This window comes from Scomber scombrus, chromosome 13 (assembly GCF_963691925.1).
Source record: "Scomber scombrus chromosome 13, fScoSco1.1, whole genome shotgun sequence".
Taxonomy (NCBI): Eukaryota; Metazoa; Chordata; class Actinopteri; order Scombriformes; family Scombridae; genus Scomber; species Scomber scombrus.
The window spans coordinates 24,139,982-24,165,937 of record NC_084982.1 but is presented as its reverse complement, the minus strand read 5'-3'; the positions used below and the strand labels follow the sequence as shown (position 1 = coordinate 24,165,937).

At 38.9% G+C, this 25,956-nt stretch overlaps 1 long non-coding RNA gene across 1 annotated transcript in view; it reads left to right on the top strand.

The window, feature by feature from the left end:
• Positions 1-10,927: 10,927 nt before the first annotated feature.
• The window catches only part of LOC133992730 (uncharacterized), a 45,310-nt gene continuing 30,281 nt past the window's right edge, over positions 10,928-25,956 (top strand). The window contains exons 1-2 of the long non-coding RNA XR_009927041.1: positions 10,928-11,083; positions 25,117-25,244. This is a non-coding gene — a long non-coding RNA (uncharacterized LOC133992730). The remainder of the gene's footprint in view (positions 11,084-25,116; positions 25,245-25,956) is intronic.

Genomic DNA, 25,956 nt, shown 5'->3' with positions numbered 1-25,956 from the left:
TCTGTTGTTTTTGTGGCTGCCAGCAGTGTCTCCTACCTTGTTGCCAGAAAAGGAACCCTTGTGGAGCTCTGGTTGGCCAAGGGACCGATTTTAAAGAAGGGGAATGGACACTTAGATGGACCTTTGCAAGCACGGTGCCGACCTTGCAGAAACAACTCAGCCGCTAAATCATTAAGTTCAAGTTTAATCCTCCAGCAGATGTTGGACATATTGAGGTATTCTTGCTGACCAATTCTGGTCCAAATTCATCAGGGAGTACCTCTCTGGCTTACAGTCCAGACAGAAATGGCACTCTTCTCCCACACCCCTGGATAAGGCAGTTGTCATGTTGGTGGATCTGTTGCTGCCTTGAGCCCTGTGGACCATTGGACATGTAATCAACACTCACCACAGTGATGATGGGTGCATCAGGTCAGCTGATGAGAACATCAAAGTACGTGTAAACTCGACTGGTAGCTTGGTTCGTGATGTTACCAACTCTCCCGTCTGGACCCACTGGGTCTGACTGGTAAGTCTTTTATTTGAAGCCTGCACATTTAGGGAAGGCTGTATGAAAGGCTCAGACATTTCTGGGTGTTAATCAATTTAATACTCATATTTATGGATATAGGAGATGACATATGTGCCTTGCCAACGTTCTGCCATTGTGTGTGGAAATGTGAGTGCTCGTGTTAAGCATTCACCACATTGTAGTTAAGATTCGCTTATGGGTTATGGCTATCATCCATATTTTTTTGATTTGTGTTCTTCCTGAGTCATCCAGATTGTGATATTGTGATCAGTATTGAGTCAATGATGGAAAGTAAGTGTCTTCATTATTATGTGTATATCTAATAAATGTAACCAATATTTACATGTGCCTAGCATGATAAGAAATATTTCTAACATCGTCACGTTACTCATTCTGTAATTGACTGGAGCAAGTATTAAGTTAGTTACTGTGATCCTTCATATGTTAAGAAATAAGTTGATAATGTCTCCATGTGGAGAAGAAGTGTCAGTTGTGTTTGGTTGCCATTATGTATCCTCAGCTAACCAAATGTTATTACCATTGTACTTTACATGACCTTGTCAATGATACATATGTGAAGTTTGTTTATTTCTCTATGGAGTAATGTTCTCATTTGTATCTATCTCTAGGTTACTGTTTCTTTTAAAAATGGGTATTGCAATGCTTGTTGATATATTTATATTTGAATGAGTCATTTGACTCATTCATAGACATTTGTTTATTCATGCTTCACAGTAGTTTATGTCCTGTTGCTGTCAAGATGCCAATACCTAATGGTGATTTATTTGTTCCAGACTGATGACAATACTGAGTGTTGAACTGTGCCAATAAATACTGCTGGAACACAATACAGTTCAGAGAAGAAATTGCATCTCCTCATCTTCATTCCTGTTTCCTGACCGATACGCCATCCTGTTTACTGCCAAACCTAAACAAGCTAGCCCTATCTAATTATTTCACAAACACACAGTGGGTAAATTTGTAACAAATTCTGCTCTGCGGTGGCCCTCATTTTTGTCCCATCGTACAACAATAGAACATTTAGTATGTTTACTATTGTCTATGCCCACCACAATTGAAAGGTACTGTATGGTATTGCTTGGGCAATCACTGGGAGTAGGTATTCACCTTAGGGGTCAGCCACTACAAATCAATCCTGTCCAAGGCATGCATTGCCTTGAACTTTCTTTAAGATGTCAATAGTGTGTAATCATCTGCAGTGTAGCATTCCTGAAAGCAGTCAAGAGAACATAGCCTGGTCTGTGTTGGTGCATCCTTACAGAGCAGCCACTCTTGAGTCCTATCTTTGTCCAAATCTTCACCTACATGGTTTCTTCACCATCTTCACCAGGGTGTAAAATGAACAACTCTTGGCTTTGCTTAGCTTTACCTTAAGGCTGGATGACAACCACTCTCTGCCATCCCACTCAACTCCAGCAGCTAAAGTAGATGTGTAGATGTGTGTCAAGGTATAGTTGAGTTTCCGTTTGATTTGTCCTATAGAAGACCGTAGTGTGACCAAGTGTTTGCTGCAGGTGTTTTCACAAGTAGTTCAAGCTTTAACCTGGCAGCAACAGACACAGATACACTTTGCACTGCAGCTAATCAGTAATTTCCACATTTCCTCTTCTGTCTGTGACTCACATATCTCTGAATAAGTCTGACTGAATACTTGGTCTGGTATCAGTGCAGGCGTTGTGAGGAGGAGGTTGCCCTAAAGACAGCCTAGTCCCTGGCTAAAGGCTAATTACATTTCTGACTTGCTGAAATGTACACCATCTCCTGAGAGAGCATTCTGGAATAACACTCAACCCTATATCAGATATCTGATGATTGATTTTTACCTCATAATTACTCTAATGTATTAATAAATCATCCATTTCTTTTGTAAATCTAGGGGCTCACAATGTCATGGGAATCATTTGCTGGTGTATATTACCCATGGCAAAAGTTGAAAGGTTAGAGTGCATATGGAAGCATATGGTATGTAAGTGTCTTCATGTTATGGTGATTGCAAAGTTGCATTATCACTACCTGATTTAGAAAGATTGGTTGTTGTGTGTGTGTGAGTGAGTGAGTGAGTGAGTGAGTGAGTGAGAGAGAGAGAGAGAGAGAGAGAGAGAGAGAGAGAGAGAGAGAGAGAGAGAGAGAGAGAGAGAGAGAGAGAGAGAGAGAGAGAGAGAGAGAGAGAGAGAGACAGAGTGTGTGTGTGTGTGTGTGTGTGTGTGTGTGTGTGTGTGTGTGTGTGTGTGTGTGTGTGTGTGTGTGTGGTGTTGCGTACTTTGGAACTATGATTAACTCTGGCTTCTTGAGCAGACAATGGTACCAAAGACAGCATTGAAATGTTATGACATACATAGATTTTATCATTATTATTATTATCATTGTTATTATTATTATTATGCAACAAGGAACTAGATACAAAACCATATACCTGAAACTGGTATTACTTAGAGAAACTCATTGTTGAGGCAACCCTGTATTCTCCTGACAAATGGAAATGCATTTTTGTCCCCAGCAGGAGACATATGGCTCTCATCTGCATTCCAATAACCACATAGGTTACGCTGTGAAACCTGTAATACAATGTAGAGAACAACCTGGCTGTTCAAATGCTATCACATTTGTAGCTGTGTTTAAATCACAACAGAAGTGCAGCCATTTCATTATTATTTAGTTAATGTCCTCTGTGGTGGACATGGGGTCCAACTTAATTTGTCTTTCTATTAAATGCAGGATGGTCACCTACCTAATGTGAATACAAAGAATTGTATTCATTTTACTGGATGATAAGTAATTACAAAAGCATTTTTCACAACGGCATTGTAGTACACAATCTCGAGCACTTTATCCTAATTAGTTGATTTTGTGTTCATTTGTTAACCGACCTGAGCCACACTGGCAGCACTGGTAGGCCAAAAGAGCACATTGGCCATTAAGTGTATTTGGTAGTTTGCCTCTGGCAAAGCCTTTTAGCAAGACACTGGACAAAAAAATTGCTCCAGTTTCACTGCCATCCGCGTGTGCATGGGTGAAAGTGAGGCACTTTGTCCAGTTCTTAGTTGAAAAGTGCAATGTGAGTGCAGTCCATTAACCATATCTGCTGCACCTGTCCAGCTTTCACTGGGTTATGGATTGTATTTGTACTTCAGCTTCCTGTGCTGTGGTGATAGGCACTGGTCAAAAGTCAATGTACTTTGGTGCAGTTGTGAATGAAAAAAGCATGTTGTGCTTCATGCTTCAAATCACCTTTGAGTTTTTCAATATAAGTTTACTACGACCAATATTTTTTCCTTATCTTAACTAAGTGCAGTGAGTGCCTATAAACACAGACATTAAGAAGGTAAATCATGCTTTAGCCACACTGAGGAGATATGGCACAGTGGGAGTGGAAATTGTAGGAAAAACAAATAAAACATGCTGTCAGTGAACATTTAGCTGATTTGTTAATTAACACAGTACAACTAGTTTAATATTTTAATGAACAACATTTCCTAATTATGTTCCTAGAAAATATAATTTGGGCAGAAATAAGTCTCTTTCAATATTTATTCTTGTTGCAAATTAGTAGTAACAACTTTTGGGAGACAGGGTTGGTTACAGAGCTCAGTGCAGAGTGTGTCAGGAGTTTACATCCTTCAATTAGTAAACTTGTGGCCCTGAATTGGTAATTAGTGACCCCAAATGACTTAATTAATTCCCAACATTTTACAGCATTGTTATGTCCATGTCATTTGTACTTGTGGCACATTCATTAATTCCCCGACTGTCAAAACTTAATAGTTACATTTAAATTTTAACTAAGAAATGCGGATATAGCCTTCTTCAGTTCTGGGTCAGTACACACTGTACAATACAGTGTTAGCTTTGACAACCTTTTGGCAAAGGCATCTAGGCTGGAAATGGAAGTGGGCCAGTAGAGTAAAAGAGAGCACAGTTTAGTAATTTGATGACATAGTTTACAAATTAAAGGGCATGAATTACTAATTTCAGGAAACAATATGTCTAAACTTCCCCCTGATACTAACTGGGCGCTATGTATAAGCATGTCTACTGGAATAGACTATAAATTACATTAAATACAAGTTTTTAGTTGTTCATATAAGTACAGCAAAGAACATATTAGTACACCAAAGATGCTAGGTAAGTATGATCTCTACTTAAAAAAACAAAAAACAAAAGTGTGCATCCATCCCTGACACAAAGCCATTCAGTCCATGAAATATCCATCATAAATATCCCAGTGTGCTTTCAGTTGGATGGATGCTTGAAGGAATGAATGAGGAAGTAGCTTTTTCCTCATTCCTCCTCATGGGAACTAATAGAGTTTGCCTGAGGGTAATAGCCTGCGGTACAGGAAAAAGGCAGCTGCAGCACAGTAGTAACAGTCAAGCTATACCACTTGGTGGATACTTACACCTAGAGCAACACACCAAAAGGGGATCCCTTACATTTTTAATGTGGGTGGCATCAGTGGGAGTCAAGTGAATTATCCTGGCAACATTAGTGCTAACCTCTCAGCAGAGTTATAGAGGCCCACATAGTTAAGGAAAACAGTACTTCAGATTACTTTTTTCTGATATTGTGCTGCTTTCCAGTGAATCCAGTGAAACAGGGACTCTTTTTAAAAAAACTATCCTTAACTAACTAACACTATCATTAGCACACTAGGTTGTCAGGGACATCTTAGTGCTAGCAATCACAAAAGCTGTGAGCTTCATCTGCCAGTTTTGTTATACCTTGTTCACACAATTTAATCAAAAGACATTATTTCTCGTGTCTCATAACTGTCTACAAACCATCAAGACCTGTCAGGTCATTTGGGATAGGTATGCTTTCTGTCACCAGAGTCAAAACTAAATATGGAAAGGCAGCATTGAGATTTATATGCACCACATATCTGTAACAAACTCTCAGAAAACTTCTTCCAAGTTTCAGTCCTTTTAAACCAAGGCTTAAGGCTTTTCTGTTTGCCACCGCCTTTCATTAAAATAAATTTGGGACTTTTTATTCATATCTTGCACTGCACTGTAGCTGCATTTCTTTATTTTAGCTAATTTTTATTTGAGCTCATTCAGTTCTATTTAAATGCGTTTTTTGCGTAATGTCTTTTGTTTCTTTTACATTTTGTCTTAATGCTTTGCCTAAACTTGTGGTTAAAAGGCATTGTACAAATGAACTTACCTTGCCTTGCAAACCAATTCCTTTGTGAAGCAGTTTACACTCCCACTGAAGATGGTTAAATAAAAGTGGATGGTGCAAGCACAACTAATAAACTATGATAGCCTCTTCTATTTTGAACCCTCTGGATCTCCGTCCATTTAACATTCAGCACTGACAGGACAGCTTGCTGCTGGTCAAAAGTGCTAATTTATGTCAAAGTTCAATTCATTTGAATTCAATGCAAAAATATTTTTGGGGCTTTAACTTCACCCAAATCACCATATTAGTTCAGTAAAACCTGATTTTAACCTAACCTCATGCATGAAATGCATTTAGATAGAGCTCAATCTCTAATCTGTATCTGACATTTGAAACTATTATGTTTCTATTTAGTAATAGAATATTAATTAGCTGGTATCTGTACTGTATTAATCCTTCATTGCTACTATGATCATAGGTGTTTCTACTCTTCTTGCCACTAGTCATAATGACTATGCAATTAAATCCATATGCATACAATCAAGTAATTTTCAAGATGTATATAAACTTATAGTAGAAATACATCTGTATACACCAGGGGCATGCCTTTCTTGGTATGTTTGTGAATGTGCATACAGTAATGAAACAAGAACAGTTGTGCACGACTGGCTCTGCACATCAGCAACTTGCATTTAAAGTGTACAAAATCACACCTGCCTAAATGCAAACCAGTTACCTCTCACTCTCTCTGAAGAGTGGTTTTAATGAGCAGGTGCTGGGCAGAGGGACAAAAGCCTTTAAGCAGCTCGTCTCTTCTGATTGCAGTCAGTCGGATAGTACGGGGAGGAAAAACTCATAATATTCATCCTCTTCACTGATTAATTGTGCCATCAACGTTTCACCTTTTGTTTGATTACAATGAATCCTGTTGGAATAACATCCAGTCGCCACACACGTTTTAAGATGGTTAAGTTATGATTGCATATTGCTGCAATACACTCAGAAATAAAAAAAATAAAAAAACGGAGTGACATAAATTGTCATTATTTTTCCCTCAATGCAAATTTTCATGTTTGGCAGCATTATCTTTTTCAGTAATGTTGTGAAGTCACTGATGAGGTCTTTCAGTAGTGTGTCATTAGTGATGAACCCATAACAATGATGCCTTTGGGCTGAAAGTATAGCTAAAAAACCTGCATGCAGAGTTGTTTTTCAACCAGTACACCAAGCATTGTCTGCACAGATGGTTTTTATGTTTGTATGTACACAATTTAGGTTATCACATTCATATATTTACAGTATCACTGCATATCTGAATCTAAAATGAATGGAGCAGCTGTTGCTGCTCTAACTACCCTCTTTTTTTGTTCCAATATCCAAACATAGTTGATGATTCCACAAACATAAAATACATCACTTTCTATGCATCAACAGATTTATACTGGAAACTGGTGTCCACTTATATTTGTAAAGGCCAGAGTCTTTATGGATTGGCTATAGGTTGAATCATTACTGTGTTGTATCAAGCAACTCAATAGTGACCAAGAAAAATGTCACGCATTATTACTCAAAATGGATCCATGGCATAATAAAATATGACTAATAATGCCAGTGAGGCATCGGTAGCATCAGAACCAAGAAACAGATCATTCTACTGATAGAGTTCCTAATTTGTTCTTTACCTTTATATGTATGCTTGATGAAACTACAAAAAGCATAAAAGGAAAATTAATCAAATTTTAAAAAGCCATTATCCAGATAATAATATTGATATGTTGTGTGCATGTGTGAAGGTAAATGCAGATGGACATGGTAAGGGTGTTTTGGTATAGGGAGGCTGTTGCATATGTGGACACTTAGGTAGGTAGGCATGCATTTATCTGCAATTGACTTTTTATGAGTCGTCTTCTCATCACAGAGGATATTTTGATAGACTTTGAAAAACATTCTTCAATTTGGTCTTACGCAGACATAATTCAGTGTGTTTTTAAATGGATTGCACATATTAAACTTTGCAAAAGGCTCTCCAGTATGCATTTAATGGCTGAATACAGTACATGATATCTTGCTACTGTAAATCTCACCACAACAATTAAAACAAGACATGGGGTAAAATGTACTTGCCTCAAGAGAAAAGCCAGCATTGTCACCAGTGCCACTAAAAAGACATGGACATTGTAGTAATTGGCTAGTTAGCCCCGGTGCAGCAGTATAAGGATAACTGTGCATAAAATTGGACTGTATGGTTCCCTAGTATGGCAAAAATATGTATAAAGGCTACAAAAAATTTAAATGTATGCTTTATTTTTAACACTAAGATTCACTTTTAAAAGAGAATATTTCCAGGATAATTACAAACGGATGAGTTTTTAAAATGTATCTCCTCTGTAAGAGTGGGACTTTGAAGCTGACATAAACTCCACATATAGAACCAGCAACTACACAGTCAATGTTGCAGTCCTGAATGAGACAGTTATACTGTAACAAGGAAAATAATGTCGTTAGCCGATGTTATGCTACCCCTTGGCCTTGGAGGTGTATTTGTACTTCAGGACATTATTAGACATGCTATTAGCAGCTGTTAACAGTTTACCTGAGAGCAGGCACTGTTTAATCCAGATGTTACACTTTTTTTTTTAGGTTAGCAAGAAGTGCTTCTAGTAGTGCCTCATGAGCACTGGTGCAGCATGTTGACAAGACTCCAAATCTTGACAGACATTGCTTTGTTACGGTTGTCTATTTATAGTATGATTGGACAAATTAAGCTCTCCAAATTCATCACTGCTGTATTTTTTTCATCTATGAATGCACTTTCCTGAGAGAAAGGGTGTCGCTAACTTGAAAAATATAAGAAAGAAAAAAAAAACTCATGCAGGGATTAACATACTACATTCCTTACTGATTTCATAATGGTGAGTAATTACTGCCTTCATCAATAAATTGTAAGGAATGAGAACTAAGTGCCCTTTCCTTGTCAAAAGGTTAGCTAATGGCTTCCTTTGACATTTCTGGAGGCTTCGCTAAGCTCATTAATGAATTATTTCTTTTTTACTGTCCTATGGGAGCTGTTAACAATTTTTATAATAACTTTCATGCAAGGAGCTGAGGTCGTCAACCTAGCTTTTGTGAGATTGTTGGGTCAAACTGAAATTCTTTCCAGTGCACGCAATTTATGATGTTCCAAAAACTCCTGCGTGAAAATAACACAGTAACTCCATATCCACAAAATACATTTCATGTGTGAATTGCAACACTGTTGTTGTTTATTCTGTAAATGGCAGACTTTCTGCAAGTGAAGTGACACTGAAATTATTTGTCCTGGCAGTATAATTATGTGTAGTTTCCATGAGCTGAGGAGATAAGGTCATGGAAACTGGAGATAGAAAGACCAATTATTTTAGCTACTGAAACTCTGAGAAATGTATTTCAGTTTGTGACAGTAAACATGATATATAAAAACATGGTCCATATGGCTGGAACAGAAAAACAAATGCAGCACTACATTTAAATCTCATGGAAGATGGAATTATGTGATAGTGTTTGTGAAGGTACAAGTGTATTGATGGAAGATGTGACTATTGTCCAAATGATGACTACAACTCTACTGGCCTCAACCTCTCTCAACCCTATTTAGTCTCTGTAAAACACTGAGTTGGAAGAATGTGGATTTGCTTTTGAGTTCTGGTACTTTTAATTTGCTTATCTGCCAAGATAACTATAATGCTCAACATAGCCATGAAACCAAACCCTGAAAGGTCAGCGAGGACAGTGAGTGAATGAACACAAACACAACAGGCTGCGATCACAAGGCTGTGTGTGGATTTGTGGATTATTGAGGGTTTGAGATGATGTGATGTAAAAAGTTATTTGGAGCGTGGGTAAGAATATGTGTGTGTATCTGTGGGATGAAAAAAAGAGGAAAAAGGCTTATTGGGGAATGATAAGAAAAGCTTAAGAAGTTTTTGTACAGAGGAAGAAATGTTCCACAAACGTCATCTAATATAATTTGGAAATTTAGTTATTAAAACATTTAATGTCATTTTCATGTTTTGTAATTTTGTTTCATTATAACTGAATAAATGATAATTTAATTGGACATTACATATTTGATCCACAGTAATGCTTTTGCAGTCGTGCCGCCACTGCACCATATTCTCTAATAAGGTTTGTAGGGCACAGACGATATGAGTGACAGCAGGAAGTCATGAGAAATTAGTCCAATAGCCAATGGCAAAGAAAAGAACTATATTGAGAAGGTGTTATCTAGGCTACATCTCAGACAGAAGGAGACAGAATCTGTTAAGTCAAGCTTGTATCTTAATTTTTTGACTTGACATGGTTGATCTTTTTTTTTCTTTTTCTTGACCCTAACTCATTTCTCAATGAAGGGTCATTGTCATTTCACAACAAATTTTGGACTCGACATCGGCAGAGGTAATGAGAACTGTCAGTCACCGATTCCAATGATTATTTTTGCCTTATGTTATTATTGCCCTTGTTACTGCAAGAAATTTCCTCCCGGGGAAGTACCTATCTACCTACCAACCTATAGTTGCGTTTGAGCAGCTGTTGTTGTAATTATGACCCAGAGCAGTGATACAACTCAGATGACGTATATGTCAACATGTTTTCCTAATTCATGGGTGACTGGATGGATTAACCCACCGGTGGACTTTGTGACAGGAGGCATCTGTTTGTTTCCTATGTCTACTAAAATCTTTCTCTAACATTAACCCCATTATTATGGCCAGTAGGTTTTTTGTCTAAACTTAACAGGACCGCAACCACAGCATTGTCACATCATAACAGGTACTTGTAACAGCTTTGGAAAGCACAAACAAATAATGTCCTTCTGATTAGTGCCAATAGGGACACCAGATTAGAGAATCCTCCTACATGTTGCTCTGGGATGCACATGGGAAATCATTGTGTTTGATCCTTTAATATGGGTCCTGGACTTGCTTTTTTTTTTTTTTTTAATCACAAAATTCAATGCAATTTCACAATGTAGACACCAGTTATTGAATATAATCTGCTGCAAGATTAAGGTATCATCTGGAAAGCCCTTTGGTATACAACAACTAAAAAATGTATTGTGCATGAATAGAGATATAAACTGAACTTTTATGTAACCAAAATTAAACAAGAACCTCTGAACTATGACACTGGATTTTGTTGCAATATGTGACTAGAGTGAAAAAAGATTTGACTCAAGTCCACACCTCTCCCCAGCTGTTGGGATTCCCAGGCCTGGAGCAAATTATTCAGTGACAACACACCCAGTGTATGGAGGTTTTGCTCAAAGGTCAGGGACGTATTGAACAAAATTCTTAGTCAGGCTCAGACCTTCAACACCAAATTCCTTCAACAACATCCAGAAGACCCCTGAGATACACATTACTCAAAGGGGGAAAGCCCGATGGAGCCAAGGTATTTTTAAATATACTTTTCATGAAGGTCTTGATGTATTTGGTTAGAATTTAGTTTTGGATTCCAACTCAAAAGATAAATCCTCTGTGCACTATCACAGCACTCTTTACAGATCGCTCTTTATCAGTTAAGAGCATTGTGTAAGCCACCAAGACCACCACAAAGTGATGCTGATGTGTTCTGGGTCAGGTCCAAGCAAGAGAAGCTCAAATGATGGCACAATATGTAAAGATCCTTTTAGTGCAGCCAAATGCGAGGGCGGAGGTTTAGTAGGGACATTTTTTTTCAGGTGGCAAAAATGAAAAATGATTGTGAATATGTACTTGCTCTCTATCACTCTTTTCTCTTTCATCATGCGCCCACATATACTCTCATAAATAGCCTGAAAAATGTTTACTTAACTGAATATGTATTTGCTAAGTTGCCTGAAACCAGATTTATATCATGAGTTGTTCTCTGATTGTTATTATATGAACTATACTTATCTGTAAATCTGACAACAAAATTATTTTTAAAAACAACATTTCATGGACTGTCACAATAAAGTTAACAATAATATATATATATAGAAACCTGTAGGTAATGTGTTGCTCTGTAACTTTCACCTGAAATTCTGTCCTTCTTTCAGTTTGTAAATTTGGAAGACACAACTCAAGAGTTTCATGACAGAGCCACAGTGATGCACAATCCTCTTTAAATCATCTCAAAAACTTTTATCTGTATTATTTTTCATTCATCTCCTGAATTTCTAGATCTGAGAGCCCACCTGAGAGCCTACTCAGGCACCTGCTGATAGAGTTTTCATAATTAAATGATGCCCGACAGTCACAAACAGTTCAGTTTGAAAAGATGTGGCTAATTTAGTTTATAATTAATGTTCATGTCTTAATGCTACATGTGCAATAATAACTCAGAGCTTGATCCACCCATAGAAAAAGGGAGAGATGGCACTTAATAGTAAATATTTATACTACTAATTTCAAATTTGAAAGATTAATATTTGAATTGAGTACAGATCCTCACAGGTCAGCACCGTATTATGAATATCTGTCGGTCTATACTTGCACCAGCCTGCGAATGCATGAGCAATATTTAATCTGCCATATTGTTGTTCTTATTTGGTTTTATTACTCTCTTTTTCCAATAAACTGAACTCTGACTGATTTAAAGTGATCACCTGCAGCGGCTTACTTCTCCTACCCAGCAAATTCTGAATAGAAAAATGTGGTGGCAAAAATACTTTGCTCTGTGGTGAGGAATAAGAATTGCAGAATCATTAACAACACTGAGTCCAATCATAAATTGAAAGAATTTATTACAGTGTATCAAGTCAATTTGAAACGAACAATCAACAGAAGTCAGCAAACAGAGACAGAGTCTCGCTATTCGGCCGAATAGGGTGCAGCCTCTCTCAGCAAAGATGGCGTCAACAGTCTGGACACCCGTTGACTGTGAGACTTGCCTTTAAATACACACTAATGACGCTGATGGTTACGTAAGCAATCGAAGTCTGTCCTGAGATGTACTACAGACAAACAGTTCAAACTTCATCTACTGTCCCATGTTGCATAACATTCAGTTTGTTTATGACCACTGAGTTCAGCGCTATTTACCCAGACAGTTCATCCAAACACACAATCAGACAGAGAGAGTACATTGTGCTCACAATTTGTACATACTACATCAGAAAAACAGATTAGATATTAGATTTCCTTCACAAAAAACATTTCCTAAAATCATCAATCTCAACATTTTCTGACTTTATCAAAAGCACAGCTCCCACACTGACTAGCAAGAAGAAGCTCAATAAAGCAAAAGCCATCCTCTCCGAAATGTGCTCACCCCCTTAACTCAGACTTTTAAGTTGTTACCATCTGGCCTCCGTTTTAGTGCCCCTATGGCCATGAATACAAATACAAGATAGAAGACCTCCTTGATCTTATCCATTATGGCCCTTAATGCTGCTGGCTGAGAAAATAAATACTGCTAGTAGTTAGTAGTAGTGATGATGATAATTAGGGCCAGGAATAGAATATAGAAAATGATTTAATTTGAATTAAATCAAATCGTAAAATCCCAAACTTGATCTTTTAATCTTTCCCATTTTTGAGTTGATGTGTGGAAATTTTGACTTTCAGTGAACGCCTCCTGTCCTGCAGATGTCCATAATTTGCCTTACACTGAGTTTCTGTTGAACTATTGCAGAAACTCATCACCAAATTTTTTGACATGATGATGATGATGATGATGCAGCAACTCTTATGTTTTGGTATAGGACAAACACAATCTGACTTGACTGACCACATATCTTGAGAGTATTGTTTACAGCCTTACGCTCTTAATGTTGCCTCTTCTTCGCCCTCACTTATCATCTCTCCTGCTGTGGCGTGGCTGGGATATTTTGTCATTTTAAGTGTTGTATTTTTGATTAAGTAGTGAAACATTTGGAGTAGGGACTAAAAATCAGCGAGCCCAGCTATTGTTTTGTTGTTTTAATAATCTACAATCTTCCATTGCACATAGATTTACACTGTGCATGGATAGGCATGTTGCAAGGCCCTCTCTCTAGTACTGGGTCATGTCATGACCACAGCTTGACATGTTCAACGCTGTGGTCTTTTGACATTATTTGTAAGAAATCAATAACTCCATCATTGATGTTGAGTTATGTTTTGTATGCAACAGGTTTTAACTAATTTAACGACAGCTGAAAATAAAGTAGAAAGAAGTCAGAGTGACACCTCAGGTTTACGTGACCAAGGGGCAGATAGTTGAATTGTGCAGATGCAGGTGCAGATGATTCAAAATGAGACGAGTCTAAGCCCAAAATAACACTCATATGTCTTCAGTGTGTTTGTGTGTCTTTCTCTGCATGTAGATGAGGGGAGAGTGTGTAAGTGAAGGAAAGAGGCGAGGGAGCAGTTACTGGCATGATTAACTGTATAAAAACAAGGCGCGTGTGTGTGTGTGTGTGTGTGTGCTGAACTCTAAAAAGAAAAAGCAGTGAAGATTTAAGGTTACTGCTATTGTCTCTTGGCTCAAGGCCAAGTCATAGTCGTAATTATGCATAATGCATGTCTCTAAGATTGAAAAAATGTCTTTGTGGAGGTCCACAGTGAAGGCTATCTGCTTACTGTTACCTTAGATGGCTTTTCTGTTACCTTGCTTGACTTCTCTGTCGCCTTAGATGACTTCTATGTTACCTTACATGACTTTTCTGTTACCTTACTTGACTAATATGTTGCCTTACATGACTTCTATGTTGCCTTACATGACTTCTATGTTACCTTACATGGCTTTTCTGTTACCTTACTTGACTTCTCTGTTACCTTACTTGACTTCTCTGTTGCCTTACATGACTTCTCTGTTGCCTTACATGACTTTTCTTGTTACCTTACTTGACTAATATGTTGCCTTAAATGACTTCTCTGTTACCTTACATGACTTTTCTGTTCCCTTAGATGATTTTTATAGTTCATTCTGTAACTGTACTGTTTACTTAGATAACTGTTTCACTCCCCCAGAGTGCATCCACGCCAAATAGCCAGTTCCTGACACGTCTTTAATTCCACTCTCGTTCCCCATTCAACAGATATTCTAAATTATTCTGACATGTCTTGTGTTGTCATTGGCATAAACCTGAAATAGTGAATCTACGAAATAACGTTTTTTGGTTTGATTAATGTCTTCTACATTAAGAAATGAACCTTCTTTTCAGAATTCACACCCACAGGAGAGGCTTGCACACTACTCAGAATACTTTGCACGATGGACTGACTTACTTCAACAATACATCTTCATTCCATTAGTTTCATAGGTGTTTCAACAAGTTCACTGTGTGTATGTAGTCCTTTCCTATGGATGTGAATCCAGAAAGGAAGGTCTTGCTATTATGGCAGGCACCTCCCACTCTGGATGTACATGAGTGCTCTCTAATTGAGCTTATACAGCTGTGGTTGTATTTGTATGTGTATGCAGATGACTAACATCTGGCAGATGAGATGAAGGGAGAAGGCAAGGACGAGGCATCAGTGGGCACTAAGACCATGGAAGAGGCTGTGGCAAGGGTAAAGTAGGCAGGCAGCCATAGTGTTCGATGCTCTTTAAAGTCTGTGTAAAGTATAAATAAATGTGTTCTGAGTTTGACATACCACGGAAAAGTGTGTTGTTAACCACCCTGCCAAATTTGAATGATTGAAACAATCGCCAAATATATGAAATTAGGCTTCAAAGTTGTGTAAAATTCAGCCTCTTTCTCTGCTCCCAAACGCTGTGGGCGTGTCCGCTGAGTTCGCTGAAACCCCGCCCCCTACCAAGTGTTACCTGTCAATCAAAGTCACCACCTCTACCAGAAACATGGAGGCTAGGTCTGAGAGCTTTCTGCCGCTCTCCCGTTGTGTCTTTTCTCCTGGGAATGTCCCGTAATTTTACAAGCTCCAACTTTGTTAATAATAAAGAGAAGCGCACAATAACAAAGGTTTTATTTTGAAAGATTAGACTGGAATCCGCCGCAGCTCCGTTCGTTTGACAGAAGCTGAAACACAGCGAAATGTTTTTAACTGTAAATAAAAGTGCACAGTTTCCAGCCTGCATCAGACAATGCTGAGTTTACTGACTAATTATTAAAAACCAGGATGTGTTGTGTGAACTATCGTCATCTTAACCCACTCGGCACTAATCTCTCTGCACATGTTCTGCTGTCTGTTGCGTTAACGGCAGATAAAAGGCTGCTGCTTGGAGAGTAAATTAATTAAGCCAAATTCAAAAGTTTAAATGTGACAAAAGTTTTACACTGTGATGTTCATGTTTTGTTGTAATAAAAATAGAAACATAAATAAATACCAAGTAAGATAAACACTAGTGAATAAGATAAATACCAAATAAGTCAAATAATAATTTGTGTACTTTTCTCCACCATATGGGGAAGAGGAAAGTACAAGGAAGTCCTCAGTTACAAAGTGTTTTTTGACAAGAAATGTCCAATAAATGCAGCATGTGTCTAAAGTAAGAAAAATAAATCGTTTTAATAATCGTGATTTCAATTTTGACCCAAATAATCGTGATTATGATTTTTTCCATAATCGAGCTGCCCTACTAGTACAAGTCAACATTGGCCTTTATACTTCTGAATGGCTGACAAGTATGACCACCGTGCTAGGTCTTCTTGAGTAATGATATTGTCTGATATTACAGGCATTTTCTTTTGAGTGAGTACAACTGGTAGCTGGTAATAGCACTCACTATTAAGATCAGACCCTTCAAGGCCAGTAAGTGTGTACGTTGGAACCACCTTCTGTTGTCCCATGGTGCGCAGGAGAAAGTTTGCACGTCTTCCTCCAATACTCAACTCCTGCATGAGATTCTCTGAGTAGTGGAGAGTAGCCCTCCACGGTGGTCCTTTAGCAGCAGGTAGTCCTTGGCCTCAGAGATGAGCCTCTGGCAGCCCTGGTTCTCCTTCACCACATCCTGAGACTCAATCACATCATGGAGGTAGTACGGGCTGATGAGATGCAGGCGGATATGCTTGAGGACCTTTTCAAAGCTCTGTTTACGAAAAAGGCATTTATTCAGCCATGATATGGCAGCTTCAAACACCAACTCCTCTTTGGGCAAGTTGAGATGGTCGCTGGCAAGGATTTCTGTCAGTTTTTCCACACACAGGGACAGAAACTCCTCCTGCTGAGAAACACTGCTGAAGTGCTCAAGAATGTAGTCCATGTTGCGTTTCTCCAGCACTTTACAAGAATGGGCCTCGGCAAAGCAGTGAATCCCCACACAGTTCATTTCATCCATCTGAAGCTCCATGAAACGACAACAGGCCTCTCGGAAAGCCATGACGTCCTGCAAGTTGGCTGTTGCCAGCAGCGCCTGCACATTTGCTTTTGAGATGTAGACCTCTGATGTGTAGACGTAGCTCACCAGCATGCCAACCATCTGAGGTTAAAATCCATTGATGGCAACCCTTTCCTGCTTGGACTCTATCAGGTCAATGGAAAACATTGCCTGAAAGTAAAAGCTAAAGGAGGCAAGCACAATACGATGGCAGGAGAACTCCTGTCCTCCACAGCACAGAGTCTCATCACAGAAGGCATTGTTGAGCCGCAGGCTATTGAGGCCCTGCAGGACAGTGTTGGGATGCCTGGGCTCCACAAACAGGTAGTCCTCGCTGCTCATAGGAGCTGGAGCAGCTGGAGCAGCAACAGCAGAAGCAACGGTGCCTACGTCTTGAGGAACCGGGAAGGTGGCACTGAAATGCTTTTCTATTCATAGCATTCTCATGACATTCATTGCCATACAATATGCAGTGCCACAGCTCATTGGCCACAGTTGTCATTTAATGATAATCATCTGCTATTTGATTACAATCACCTGGTTTTTGCAACAAAGATTCTGTGATTGAATACTCAAACATACCAGTAAGTGCTCATTTTGGAAGACGATTTGTGACTTTCAGCATGATTACATGAATATGGGAAACTGGAAAAGCAGATATTACTGTTTCAATGTGACTTGTTTACAAGATCCAGTAATAAGACACCAATGTATTACATTTTTGTGGATCTATTTTTATCATGTGTCAATACACAGCAACCGTTGTTTTCGTTGAATTGTTAAACAGGATTCTCACATGTTCAGAGCTTTCTCAAAATGGGCATAGACCCTGTGGAGCAGGAAGATGATGGCATCATCCACCCCCACATGCGCCTGGGAGCAAACTGCAGTGGGTACTCTCCTCCATCTACAAGTCAAACTTTGCAATATTCTATTTGCATACAGCCAAAATTCATAAGGGCAAATGAATCATATATGACTGGGGCTTCTGATCTGTTCAGTCTGTCTTAATGTTGTTCCAATAGACCTATATTAGGGATTTATTTCTTTACCCTTTTACTGTTGTGGATTAGTCATGGGATTTAACTTTATGGCATTATGTCTAGAATCCACTGTGTGTCGCTGACTTTTTTTCTTTTCATTTAAGTGTTCGGATTTAGTTTTGTCACATCAATTAAAAGGAGATTTATTTATTTTCTTTGTCCTCTAAAGGGTCGTGGGGGAGCTGGAACCAATCTCAGTTAACATTGGGCAAGAGGCAAGGTACACCCTGGACAGGTCGCCAGTCAATCACAGAGCTAACTATGTATAGAGATAGACAACCATTCACTCTCAAACCTACGGGCAATTTAGGGTCAGTAAGTAACCTTACCTGCATCTTTTTGGTCTGTGGGAGGAAGCCAGAGTCCCCGGAGAGAACATGTGAACTCCACACACAGAAACGCCCCAGTTAGGCAGTGGATTCAAACCCAGAACCCTATTGCTGTGAGGTGACAGTGCTAACCACTGCACCACCACCCCACCCTTAAAATAAGATATTGGTTCAAACTGTTGATTTCTATTGCACTTACATGCAATGTCTGTTAATATTTAATGTGGAAAAAAGTTATTGGTGCACCCATTTAAGGAATCCCACATTTTCCTGCAGCAAATTGGCTGCCTTCTTTGAATACTGAATGCTCACTGCTTGTCATGTATTTGATTACTTTACCAAGTGCAATGCTAATTACCTTGAGGGGAATCACCTGTGTGTGTGTGTGTGTGTGTGTGTGTGTGTGTGTGTGTGTGTGTTTGTGCGTGCGTGTGCGTGCATGTGCGTGTGTGTGTGTATGTGTGCTACTAAAAAAGGTTACTGTACTGCATAATTGTGATACTGATGAAGGCTAGACAGCCAATAATGTTTTGTCTTTTGTAAATAAAGTGATCTATTGTCACTGAGTGCAATTCTCCTTAGTCATCATTAATCTATAAGTGGATCTCTATATTCTTGCCGGCCTATGTGCTGACAGGATAGCGTACTTGGAATGGAATACCTCCAATTTTCAGCTATGTTTAATTTGAACCTCATTTATGTTGTCGACAGCTAGATGCTGACCCATTTTTGCTTCAAAGCTATTCAGAAAATGCAGTCCAAAGCTGTATGCTGACTTCAATGCTGAAAATTACATTTTATCACACCTGATTTTATAAAGACCTTCCCACCAAAATGTAGATGCTTGTAGAGACCACTTCTACCTAGAGGAATAAGAAGAAGAATTGCATATTAAAAATAAATATGCTCATCTACTTTGTACTTGAGTAGAAGTCTGAATTACAGCTATTATAGGTCTGAATTGCATCATTCTATAGTCATATGCAAAAGCTTCATAATCTTTCTTTGACCCTTATGGTCACTTAAAAAACTCTTTAGGAAGTGCTCTTGTTAGAGACAGCCTACTTTAAATGTTCTGGTACAGGTCAATTGAAGAAATTCAATTGTGGCCCCAGAGGGCAGAGAGCTACATCATTCTCCCAGGCCCCTTAAAGTAATTAATGTTGCAGTTGGCTCAGGAACTGAAATTCTTCTTAAATCTTCTCATCTGCGAGGGAGGGATCCTGCAGACCTTAGGGCCTCCTGCAGCAATGAAGCAGCCACAGACTGTTGTTCATGTCATTAGCTTAAGCAGCCCACTCGGCTAATTGGTTAGGCAGAGTTCATTTGGCTTCCTCTCTGATTTGGCTAGCCACTGGGGATAGGACGAGTGAGTAATTAGAAACTTGAATTAAATGTAGTTTTCACAAATGGCTTGGAGGAGACTGATGGCACATAATGTGACCGTAGGTTGGCTTAATGGGCAGAGAAACTATTCCAAAGCCAAATGGTCATAAGTTGTAATGATGTTAATAGATAACATTTAGGGTAAATATTGTATTTTGCAACAGTTACAGTCGTTCAAATGTTTTTACTTAAAGAGATTGTTGCTTTTCACTCTTTTTTGACATGTCTTTAACTTAAAGGAATAGTGGTGGATTTTGTTACAAAGTTTGTTTCATGGAAATAGTTTTAAATACATATTGTAAATTGTGGCAAAGACCTGTTTCACAAATGATTGTTGCTTGCAAATTGCAGATACACTTGTGAATCCTACAGCCCTCTTTCATCTTTATGCATGGTCAGCAAGTGTGGGAGTCTATTTGATTAGTTAGATATGTCAAAATCAGTAGGGGAGAAAATTATGTCTTATTGGAAATGTATGTATGTATGAAATGTTGCAACTTTGGTTAAAAAGGCCCCAGGCTAGCTGTTGCTCCCCTTGTTCCAGTCTTCCAAACTCCCTCCTTGCTCTAGCTTTACATTTAACGTACAGACATGAGAGTTGTATCAAATGTCTCTAAACTTCACCAAGAATAGGCATATTCCCAAAATGTTGAACAATTCCTTTAACCAAATGGAGATCTGAGGAGAAAAATCTTCAAAATCTTACTCTGTAAAATATAAGTACAAGTTAGATTTGTAGTAAGTTATCTTGAGATATTGAGCGACGTGACATGGAGCTCTGTGAACTTGAGCTTAGAGGCAGCATTAGGACAAGGGGGATTTGTGAATTCAAAGCAATGCAGTTTAGCTCAATATCCAAAATGACCTACTGTATGGTGAAGTATTAAGTGTGAAGTATTATAAGGCTTCAACCCAGTGAAGCTGTTATTTGTATTTATACAAGGCAGTAATTGTTATTGTTAGTGAGGATGTAAAGTGGAGATGAATGTGTTCCCAAGTCACCAAGCTCTCCCCAATTAAGTGATCAGAGGTATAAAATCACTGTCCAGCTCCTGGAATGGAGCTCTTCATTCTCATGTTACTCCATCCAAAGCTTTAGCAGTAAAATATTTACAACCCTAAGAAGATAGGGGATTTCTGTACAGTTTGTATTTTTAACAGAAAACTACTGACCATCTAAACGGGTGTTCAACCCTTAATGCTAGAAATGAATACTCTCTTTACATGAACTACATTCTGCATCCCCTCCCCACCTCAACCATGCCCCGTAGAGGTAAATGTTAAAACTCTATTTGCACTTAGCTTCATCCGTGGCCCTGCATGTCTTTTAACCAAATCGTATTCTATCAGTGACTGCAAAAATCAAGATGCAAATCAGTGGGCTGAAATTTGACACTAGCTCTCTCTCAGAGGAAGCTGAAGACTTTGAGGCTGGCTCTGTGGGAGAGTGGAGTTGGGTATGCCCCTGCAGCCCTTCCACGATAAACTGACATATGCAGTGCTTTGCACTATTACAAGCTTTGAGGCACTGATCAAAGGAATGAGCTCTAATAGGGCCAGGAAACAAAAACAGAAACAAAGGAACAAATGATTTTGTTCCAACTTCAGTTTGATGTTTACCTCTTGCTCATCAGGGCCTCTCCGCCTACTGACTTTTCACAGCCACCTCCTCATCTCATTTCCTCCGGGACTTCATCCCCCCCACCCTTTCTATATACCTTTCCCTCATGTGTTTGACAAAACAAATTATTTCCTCCAAAGAAATGTCATTGAACGCAGCTTTCAGTGGCATATCTTTTTGAGAGGATGTGGTTTGGCATGCAGTTCAGAAACTGACCATTACAAAACAATGCTGGATATTTTTGGTTTATTTCTGGTTCATAAAGCCAAATACAGTTATACTGGCATATACTAAGATGAACAGATGTACAAGGAGTACAAGTAACTGCTGCTGTATAAAAATGAAACAAAGTGTTTGTGCTGTGAGACTGCCCTCTGAACCCATAAAAATATAATCAAGGATGTTTTATTAACACTGACAAGAGCGTCTTACCACTGATAAACACAGAGCCTAATTAAACTAACCACTAACACTAACACTAAGTACACACTGTGCGCACATCAGTACCAATGACATGTTTGAGGTAATTTAGTTACAGAGCCACCATGACATAGTTTGTCCAACAGGGCACTGACGAGTTCATTTTTCAATTATAAAACGTCCCGCTCAGTACATTTCTTAGTTACAAGTTACCAGCTATTGTTGTAGCAGCAACATATGCCATTTGAAATATAGCAAAAGGTCATTTCGCTGGTGAGAAAGTAATAACTTTAGTATAGTAAATACAGTGTTATATATGCATTACACTGCCCAGAATTACTGAGTTGAGATCTCTGTATATTCTACACATTATTTGTGAGACAAAGGGCGCCGAACCTGAAAACAGAATGTGTGCATTTGTCCAAGCACTAGGGTGAAAGAAAGAAAGAAAAAAAGGCAGTATGTGTCTAAGTGTGTGTGTGTGTGTGTGTGTGTGTGTGTGTGTGTGTGTGTGTGTGTGTGTGTGTGTGTGTGTGTGTGTGTGTGTGTGTGTGTGTGTGTGTGTGTGTGTGTGTGTGTGTGTGTAGGTCATTCAGTCTGTCAGGTTGTGGCATGTTCACACATATTGGACAGAAAGAAATGTCCTGTCTCCTTCTGCAAGGATTATTTTTTTTAATTTTGAAAGTTCATTAAGTTCTTTGAAATCTGAAATGTTAGAGTTGAACTTCTTAAAGTAAATGTTCCTCATTTCAATGAATGTCCATAAAGCACATAGTAAATTAAACAAAGTATAAAATAGGAAGGGTAATATCCAACCAATAAAAAGAAAATCATAAAAGCATAAAACAAATGGGTCAAATAAAACCCAACACATAAGAACACTATAGATAAAACACTAGCATCTGTGAGGAAATTAGTATCAACATATAATGACCCACTGGATAAAGTGCTTCAAATGCATTAAAAACATCTGCCCTATTGCACAATTATTTAAACCTGCCAAGTGGCCTGCAGTGCTATGTTTGGAGTGTTAAGGAGGCGGATAGCTTCAGGATACGTGCTATTCTTGAACCTGGATGTTCTGGTCTTAATGCTTCTCGGTCTTTTGTGAGAAGGAAGGACATTATATAGGTTGTTAACTCGGTGGGAGGGGTCCTTTAGAAGTTGAAGGTCCTTCTTTTGTAACTTAATAACCTTATAGATTTCTACTAGCGGTGGGAGATCACATCCTTTTGGATGTCGTACACACCACTTTGTCCAACTGTCCAACTGTTATAGCCATTTGTGTACAATGAGCACAAGAGTGGGGGCAGTACACACCCCTGTGTTGCCCAGGTGTTAATGGTTAAGGATTTAGAGATTTGTTGTTAAGTTTGACCACCTGTGTCCTCTTCAACAAAATGTCAAGGACTTATCAACTCCCATATGATAGAGTTTGTCATGCAGCCTGGATGGGAGAATAGTGTCCAAATCTGAAATAAAATCGACAAACAGAACCTTTGCATAGGTGTCCAAAGGCCTCTAGGTGTTTTAAAACTGAGTTGAAGCACAATGAAACTACAACCTCAACAGACCTGTTTGCTCTATATGCAAACTGATAAGGCTCTAGGACAACACTGCAGAGATGGTTTCATACTTGGCATTCAAAGATTTACATGATAAAAGATGTCAGGGCAACAGGTCTGTTGTCATTCAACAGCCTGGGTTAGGTTTCTTAGGCACAGGCACAATTACAGCTGACTTAAAACATGCTGAGATTCTCTGCTGTGCAAGGGATCAGTAAGAAATCTCAGTTAAAATACGGGCAAGTAGATATGCACAACATTTTCAGGGTAGCAGATGATACCAGATAGGGGCCTGCAGCCTCCCCACTGTTTTGCCTGCGCAGCAGGTTTCTTCCCTCATGCTCCCTGATTAGAAATGCTGGAGTAGCAGGCTTGGATACACCAACAGAACAGGACTATGGGTCTATTTTAGTATCAAACCTGCAATATAAGTTATACAACTCATGAGGCAGGTTAGGTTCAGTATCTTGAGAGACATGATTGTTTTAAAATTATTATTAATTATCCCTTTTAGCCCTCTGCTCTCCTTAGAGTTAAGCTTGTTTACCTGTTTTAGCTTTCTTTACCATCCTTTCAAATTCATAGTTGTCTTATAAATTCATTCTTAGATGTCTTATGAAGATGGCTTATGAAAGCTACATTTTTTCCATCTCCACCATGTTTTAAAATATATCTAATACATCATGGCTTATTATTACTGAAAACCATTACAGACTTGGATGGCACACATACATCTTCAATAAATTTGATGTGACCACAGCAAAAGAGTCCAGATCATCATTTGGCTCCTTCAATACAGTCCAATCGGTTGTAGCAAAACAGGCTCTCAGTATATCCATCAATGCATATCCATTGCACTGTCTAAGAGTCCCCCTGCAGGGTTTGATGGCATTCAGCCTCTGATGATACATGGGAATGAAAGAAATAGTGCTGCGACTCTCTAAATAGAGCTCTTCCTACAGTCTGAAATGGCAGTGGAATAACACAAAACATCAGGTATGCTCTCACCCTGGAAGCTGTAAAAACGTTCTCTCTAAGCAATGCTCCTCTTAAGCTGACGTGGTTAAAATCACCCATACCGAAACTCTCGAGTATAGGAGGGGGGGGTTTAAATCACCATAGATAGCTGCTGAGAGGCAGCCATAGCCTCTACTGGAGGAGGGATGTATACAGCGATCAGGATGAAAAATGCTAATTCCCTCAAGACATAGAATGGTCTGCATCTGATAGCAAGTGTCTCAAGTTCAAGAAAGCATGACTGTGAAATAGACCACTCAAAGACACTCCGGGACACAGGATAGAAAGGCAAAATTGCTCAGGAGGAAAACTTGAGGGAGACAGAAAGAACCACTAAGGAGCCTCATCAAAGCCCCATCAAAACCAAGTGAACTGACTGGGAATTGAAGAAATCAGCTATCTGCAAGGCACAAAGTATCAACAATACTGGGCTCAAATAGACAGACGCTGGAGGCCCAAGCAAGGATGAACATCTACATGGCTGAAAAAAGAAACTAAGACCTAAGGAACCAGGATCAAGCAAAGAAAAGAGAGATATGAAGTGGCTTGAAGAGCTACTAAAAAGACAATATTGTACATACAGCCACTTTGTCATGAATCTTCATACCTAATGAATAAGGCATATTACGATGATGATTCTGCGCCTCTTGATTAATGTCCATTTATGTCTAACTGTCACACAGGTAAGTAGAGTTTGTGTCACAGGCCTGCAGTTAACATCCATGTTTTTTGTCTAACCATAACCATACCTCATATGCTGGAACAACAATTCATATTCCTCTAAACCTTATCATGTGCATTTGCTTTATTTCGTTGCAAGGCAGCTGGAATTCGTGAGATGATGACAACATGCAAGAATCCATCTCGTCAGGCTTCTGGTTACGCACTTGTATCTGAAATACCGGTGGTTTAGACGAATCAGTGTCCCAAATCCAGCTGCCTCGTAAGGTAAGACGGTGATAGACGGTGACAGACAGATGGTTCATCCAGTCAGCTGCCAAGTATTTTATCAAAGCGCCTGCCCTTTACCACAACAGTTTCCATGGACGAGAATTGACATTGGATGCTTAAAAATAAAGTTAACGCTGAACATTTTTGCATTTTGCAGAATTGTCCAATATTGATATTCTTGTCTGGCAATAGGGTGGAGATAAATACAGCATTTACTCCACAGACTTGCACCTCATCATTTCAAAAGATGTAGGCTTTTTAATTAGGGCTGATGATACTAATTAGCATACTGAATTAATTTCAACAAGCAATTCATTTCAACTATTTTTCTGGTTTCCATACACTTATAGGCAGACCAGTTGAAATCCCACTTAGTTAGGGATAACCATATCCTGTTCATGCTATGGCCTCTTGACAACAAACTGACTGATTTTATTTACTTATATATAACACCGTTTTTATCCAACTTCTAGTTATACACATCATGAGTTCCTGCTGCTTGATTTACTTGGCAAAGGGTTAGCAGCAAAGGGTTTTTCAAATATGACTCGGCAGAGACTTTTAATCAATTTGTAAATCTGGTTTCATCACACAAACGAAGATAATTTTGACTCATTATCTGAGTTCAAATCATGAATACACTCAGACAACAATTGTGAGCAGAGCCGCATCACGCCACATGATATTATTCAGACTGCCTCTCGCTCTC